The sequence below is a fragment of the Cyprinus carpio genome, chromosome A3, assembly GCF_018340385.1.
Source record: "Cyprinus carpio isolate SPL01 chromosome A3, ASM1834038v1, whole genome shotgun sequence".
Classification (NCBI taxonomy): domain Eukaryota; kingdom Metazoa; phylum Chordata; class Actinopteri; order Cypriniformes; family Cyprinidae; genus Cyprinus; species Cyprinus carpio.
Genome location: NC_056574.1, coordinates 8,041,590 through 8,048,787, shown reverse-complemented (window position 1 = coordinate 8,048,787; position 7,198 = coordinate 8,041,590). Strand labels below are relative to the sequence as shown.

General features: G+C 36.8%; 1 pseudogene; it reads left to right on the top strand.

Moving 5' to 3' along the window:
- The window catches only part of LOC122138659, a 27,240-nt pseudogene extending 22,543 nt beyond the window's left edge, over positions 1 to 4,697 (top strand).
- The last annotated feature ends 2,501 nt before the right edge of the window (positions 4,698 to 7,198 follow it).

Genomic DNA, 7,198 nt, shown 5'->3' with positions numbered 1-7,198 from the left:
ATGTTGAATGTGTGAATTGGACATGAAGGAGAGAGAGAGAGAAACAATGAAAACAACAACAACAGCGTGTTATAAGGTTTAGTTTCATGTCCACGCGTGAAGTCGTGCACCGCTTCACTTGATTAATACGTCGCCCCTGCCTCTTTTTCTGCATTTCTCTGTCTGTTAAAAGTAGCACAGTTACTTTGCGAAGTCTCTTTTTCATCAAGTTGTTTTTGTTCGACTGTCCATTCGCGTTGGTGAAATAAAATCGACAGAAACTAATAACAAACAGAAAAAAAAATATTTAAATTTTTATTATGTTTTTTTTTTTATATATATATATACCGGAAGCTCAAACATCAGGTATTGGCTTCAGGGGTCGTCTAATGCTCGGTCACAGCCAAAGCCAGTTATATTGTATCAGTTTTAGAATGCTTTTTGATACTTTGTAACAATTTCTTCTTTTGTAACGTAAGAAGTTTGTAGAACGCTCTCAGTCAGCGTGGTGTTTATACTTGTTTTTTTCTCGCTCTCATTAAAAACCCAGCTGCCCCCCTCTTAATGCCCCCACTCTTGCTCTCTCTGTTACATTGTCGCCTCTTTGCCCCCGTCTATGGGCACTTGAGCTGTCAATCACACGAGCCACACCTCTACCGCGTGCGCTTCCATCTGTTTCATTGATTATTTACAACTCACACTATTTTTTTATTGGTTATTACTTGTTAAACCAAAAATCATAAACCGACCGGAAAGGGACATTTAAAATGCTCAAAGAATGTAAAATAGGGGTTTAGATGATGGTTTGTTTTTTAACATTTAATTTTCAAAAAAAAAAAATAAAAAAATGAATAATTGGAAATTTGAAACTTTAAAAAAAAAAATTGAAAAAGAAAAAAATGTAAAAAAAGGTTTTTGGGAATTAAAGTCTTGGAGGGCGTTTATTAAAGGGTAAAAAAAAAAAAAAAAAAAAAAGAAGAAGAGGTAATTAAAATTAAAAAAAAAAAAAAAAAAAAAACAATTGCAAGATGAAACTTGCAATTTTAAAAAAGGGAGCCCAAATTATAAATGAACTTTTGAAAAAAAAAAATTGAGAGAAAAAAAGTCAAAATTTTTTTTTCATCCGGGGGAAAAAAAAATAAACAAAGTTGTGGGATATTCAAGCATAATTTGAGAAAAAAGTCAGAATTCCAAAATGTAAACTCAAAATTCTGAGGGAAAAAGTCTGCACTGCGCTTAAAAAGTCAAATCTTGAGTTTATATCTTTGACGCTCTGACTTTTTTCTTAGAATTTTGGTAAAGAGTCAGAATTCTGAGATAAAAAGTCTGTAGATGAAACAAAACAAAAATAAAATGCATATGTAAACTCAGAATTTGTTATAGAAAAAAAGTCACAATTGTGAGAAAAAGTTGCAATGTCATTTTTTTTTTTATTTTTTATTACATGATAGAAACAGGCTTCTTTATTAATTAATTCATTAATGCACGCTGTTTAAAATGTTTGTCAGTCCTGTTTGGATAAAAATCAAGCTTTGTCTGGCATTATTTTCCCATGGTACGTAGCAGTAGTTATTATGGAAGAAAAAGGAAATTACTGTTCATGTCTGATTTTGAGTAATGTCGGTTTAAGGGAAGTTTTGATAGAATCACGTACTTTTTGTGTGTGTTAAATGAAATCCAGACGTTACAGAACTCTTTGAAGAGCCCTTTTTTACGTCAAACTGTCATCTTATCTTTTTTTTTTCCTCTGCTATATAACGCCAACCAGTCTGCGGGGGGTCTGAAGTCCCAGTTCTACTCCCACCTCCCTGTCTGTTTACATTTACAGGTTCTGCAGATGCAAAATTTGCTATCCAAATGATACTTAAGGGTGGTACACAAATAGCTTGTTTTGCATGCTTTATGTTGAGTTAGTCTTGTGGTGTGACATGCTGTTATTTTTTGACTATCATCCATGCAGTTTTTTTTTTTTTTTAATGGTCATATGATTCATATTAATTGTAAGGCTATATGGAATATCTGTACTTTAAAAACGTCATTTGTCATACTTAAAAAACTTGTTCCAACTTGAAAGGAAAAGTAGCGTTATAGACTTGTCTAAATTGTACATAGCCATCTTTTTATTGATAAATGAAAAACTAATGAGCAAGTTGTGTCGATCTACTAACATGCTAAAGAAGCCAGTGTCCTGTGTTGCAAAGGTCACAACAGCTGGGAACCTCAAGGAAAACCTTCTTGACCCAAGGACTATTGGCTTCGCGTTTAACAGAGGTAAGAGGTTTTCTCCCATTGGGTGAGCAGGCCTTTATGTGAGGAGCAACCGCCCCCTTCCCCATGTGCAAAGCAATATGGCTGCAACGCTTGGGAGGGCGTCAATGGGGCTACCATTCACAGGCCATTCAAAGGGGCTGGCAGTTCGTGTCCAGGCTCACGAGTTCCTCTGCAGCCTGACTGAAAATCAAACATCATTAACATTTTCCTAGTTTTAGAGTTTTCTGTCAGTGTTTCACATTTGGTTTCACATTTAGGAAGGATGGGTGTGAAAGGGTAGACTTGGATCCCTTGAGAAACGAAACCAGTGTTGACACCAACATGCTACTGTTTAAAAATGATATATATTTTTACATTTTCTGAAGAATATTTTTCTAAATATGGCTTGGAATCCATCCTTCAGTGTAAGTCATGTGGGAATTTGTCTCCCGTTTTAATCGTTCGTTCGCACAAGGAAATATTATCACTTTTTCCCTAACACATCTGCTAAAAGCAAAGAAAGGGATGGGTTTGTCCAAATTAGAATAATGGAGAGTTGTGAAGGAAGTGGGGAGAAAGAACAGGAGTGAGGAGGCTGTAAATATATAAAAACAGGAACTGATTTCACAATTGGTGCTTTTTTTTTTTTTTTGTAAACGAACATTTTTTTGTTTTTTAATATAGTTTTATCTTTTTTTTCTATCTTTTTTTATTGTTAGTTTTATTTATGATTATTTTTATTTATTTATTTAAATCCTCTTTATGTAAAGTACTTTGAATGACACTTGTTTATAAGATATGCTATTTAATTAAAATTCCCTTAATAATGGTCATATATAATACAATTTAAGGATAGCAAGGACTGTATGATCTACTCAACTGAAATGTAATTAATTAGCAATGTATTGCTAATCACTACTTCTTTTTTTTTTTTTTTTGTACTTTTTCCCACATTTTTGTCCATTCTTAGGGAGCAGGAGCGGGAACTCTTGATCAGCAAAAAGGGGAAAACGGCGCGTGGACGACCCAGAAAAATATTGGTAAGTATTCCACAGAAAATGCTCCAGATCTACTGAAAAAAAAAACAAACAAAAAACAATTTGCACCACACATTATGTTCTCACCCATCACCATTTCTATATGTAAATCTCTCAGAAGCCCATTCCAGTGGTGTCCAAATCAAGCAGCTCGTCCCTCCTCATCCTCATCTTCTGGTTCTTCATCATCTTCCTCCTCGTCGTTCTTCCTCTTCTTCAGATGATGACGATGATGAAGACGACAATGACAGAAATCCAAAACCGAGCCCTCGTCCACGAGAGCACCACCCCGTCCCTCAGAAGAAAGCCCAGATCGTTGGTGGCCAAGCCAGAACCACCACCGAAGAAGAAGCGAGGGAGAAAATCGCTTCCTCCAGAGCTAAAGGCACAGCGTCAGGCCAAAGGTCCTCGGAAGTTTCTCAAGCCCCATTTCCAGAGACTCTGAGCTCCGAGGAAGCATAAAGAGACCCGCTCATGCCTGCAAGCTTTCACCTACACCGGGTTGAACCGAAACTCTGGAAGGGAGCCGATGGCAACTGCAAAATAGAGGTTCTTTTACCCAGAAGAGCTCCTTAAGTTCCCTTGTACGCTCAGTCGGATCGACCTCATCGCCTACTGCATTAAGTCGGCCGCCGCAATCCAAAACCGCTTCGGATTTCAAGCTCTCGGTCTCAGATATGAGCAGCGGAGTCGTCGATCCCAATACGCCCACGTGCAAATCTCCAGGAGTTGCTGCGTTGAATATTCACAGCAGCAATGGACAGACGTGTCCACAACTCTCTCCAAATGTCCCTGAAAGGCCTCGGATCAGACTCTACTTCAAAGATCAGGATCTCTCCAAAATCCCCATCAAGCTCATTTTCCTCTCTTACAACTCCCACCAGCCTTCAAGCTCTCAACCTACAGAGCATCAACAAAACGGCACTGGGTAATGGGACCTCCGCGCGAATGACGGTTCCTCCTTGAAGGGTGCCTACAACCCTGATAAAAAAAAGCTCTGGGTTTAACCCAAGACGCGAGCATAGTCCCGCACAGAATGCCCCAAGTAAGTTCCCAACTAATCAACAAGTCTTAAAGAGTCCGCAACGGGATAAATCCAAAGCGGCCTATTTGTCCGAAAGACTCGGGAAGAAGAATCAAGGTAGAGTGGACAATATTGTGGTTCCGACATCCGAGGGCCGAGATCAACCAGTTCTAGATAGATTCCTCATACAAAGATGCCGGGAAACCAAGCAAGATCCTGAGAGTGAGTTGAGCACTGGTGAAGAGGGGAGCAGCTCAGATTCGGACCATGATTCCACATTTCGAAGCGACAACCATGACTTGGCCATCTCGGTGCAGGCGGGCCAGGACTGGAAGCCGACACGGAGCCTGATCGAACACGTATTTGTCACCGACGTCACTGCAAACCTGGTTCACTGTAGACGGTAAAAGAGTCGCCCACCAGCGTTTGGGTTTTTTAGTATCCCGCAATTATTGAATGTCGACAAATGGAAATGCAGCCACTCTGGGATAATCAGGAGAAGTTTCGAGGAATCAAAAAAAGGGACTGTTTTGGTGCTTCTCTATGTTTGGATTCTACTTGTTCTAACTTGTTTTAAACTCAAAATCGGACTGTTTTTAGTTGGTCAGTTTTGGAGTTCTTTGAAAAAAGAATGCCTGAAGACCTGCTCAATCAGAGACATTTATAATCTCAGTTAAGCATAGATATTAAGCTGTTCGTCTTGATTTCCACTTCAGGTTTGGTTTCATGTTCTCTTGATGTTGATTCTGAGTACAGTATTAGTGTAGAAGAAATGATTTTATAGCTAAATCTCAGATCACATATTTTAAGGTGCCTGTTTTTAAAGCTGTCCTCTGATCTGCCTGATAACTATTATAACTGAAGTTTTTTTTAGTATGTATGTGGGTATCTTTTATACTACACAACAGTTCTCTGTTTATTTATTATTATTTCTTACTGGTTTTTGTTGGTAGGTGAAATGCTGAAACACAGTAAAGTTTCTTTTTATACAAAATTCATCATTGTCTGTTCTGTGTCAAACCTACAGATCAGAATATGGATGAATCAGTGGTGTAAGAACGACAGTAAAGAAGTCTCTTCTGCTCACCAAGGCTGCATTTATTTGTCCAAAAATACAGTTAACATGCAGCAGCAAAATTTTGAAATTTTGTTACAATTCAAAATAACTATTTCTATGTGAATATATTGTAAAATGTAATTTATTCCTGTGATCAAAGCTGAATTTTCAACATCATTACTCCAGTCTTCAGTGTCAAATGATCCTTCAGAAATCATTCTGATTTGATGCTTTACTACTCAAGAAACATTTATTATTATCAATGTTTAAAATCTTTCATAAATATAAAGTTCAAAAGCATTTAAAAATAGAAATGTGCCTTTACAGTCTCTTTTGATCAATTTAATGTATCCTTGCTAAATAAAAATATTAATTTCTTTCAAACAAAAATTTTACTAACTCTGAATCTTTTGCATGGTAGTGTAGTTTTTTTTTTTTTTTCTTCTTCCTTAAAAATTCTTAAAACAAGTGATAACTCAAAAAGTGAAGGTGGTGAAATTTAATTTTAATTTTTAAAAATGTTGCTATATTGCAATGGTTGCTACACCCCTGGATATGAAAATGATTTCACAATGAGCTTTCATATCCTTTTTGTCATGTCCACATAAAACATCTAAATTTCCTTAAAGCAAGACTTGAGAAGACTGCATAAGATATTTTAGATTGTCTTTAATTTGAGTGTATATTGTATTTTTATACTTAAAACAGTAATATAAAATACACTCATATTAAAATACAAATTTAAAAGAAGTCTAAATATCTTATGCAGTCTTCTTTTTGCTTCTAAAGGTTTTTTTTTTTTTTTTTTTTTTTAAGTGGATTTTTTTTTTCCCGATCTGACAGAAGACGCAGTTGATGCTACTTGACTAATATTGTATTGCAGCTCTCATATTCAGCATTTGCTGTCTGCCTTTTTGTCTGATCTCCTCCACAGTCGTGAACATCTGAGAGGCCATTTAATTATGCAGGTTTAGACGTTTTTTTTTTTTTTTTAAGAAACCCTTTAATTTTCCCAGAATTCCCAAGAGGTGGCTTCCTGAAACAGACTCTACTGTGGTCTCTCTGGGCACATGGCCATCCCGAACCTCACACCGACTTCAGCTTCACTCAAACCAAAACTCCAGTGGTTATACCTGGTTAGTTTGTTCAGTTAAGTCAACTTGGCCTCAGATGCTTCTTCTAAAATTCCTAAGGATAGGAATGACTGGCAAGTTGGGCACTATCTTCTCTTATACATTAGAAGCTGTTGCCCCCATCAAATTGAAAAAGTTTAGAGAAAATTGCACTGTGCCATGGTACAACAGTAATACCCACTCTCTCAAGAAAGAAGGCTTGTAGTCTTGAGCGCAAATGGAGAAAAACTAACATGGAAGTGTTTTAAATTGCGTGGAAAAAAACAGTATGTCCAGCTATAGACCAGCTCTAAAAAAAACTGACAGGGCCGAGCATATCCACAAACTCATAGAAAACAACCAAAACCATCCAAGGTTTTTATTTAGCACAGTGGCTAGATTAACAAATAACCAGACGCCACCCAATCTAAATATTCCCTCACAGTTAAATAGAAATGACTTTATTAATTTCTTCACTAATAAAATAGATAACATGAGAAATACAATAACAAATGTAGATTGTACAGCGTCTAATACTTCAGCTTCATTCATCGCACCCAAAGATAAACTGCAGTGCTTTACAACTACAGGACAGGAAGAGCTAAATAAACTTATCACTGCATCTAAACCAACAACATTTTTTTTTTTAGATCCTGTTCCCACTAAATTACTGAAAGAGTTGTTACCTGTAGCAGAAGAACCGCTTCTCAATATTATTAATAGTTGTTATCTTTAGGTC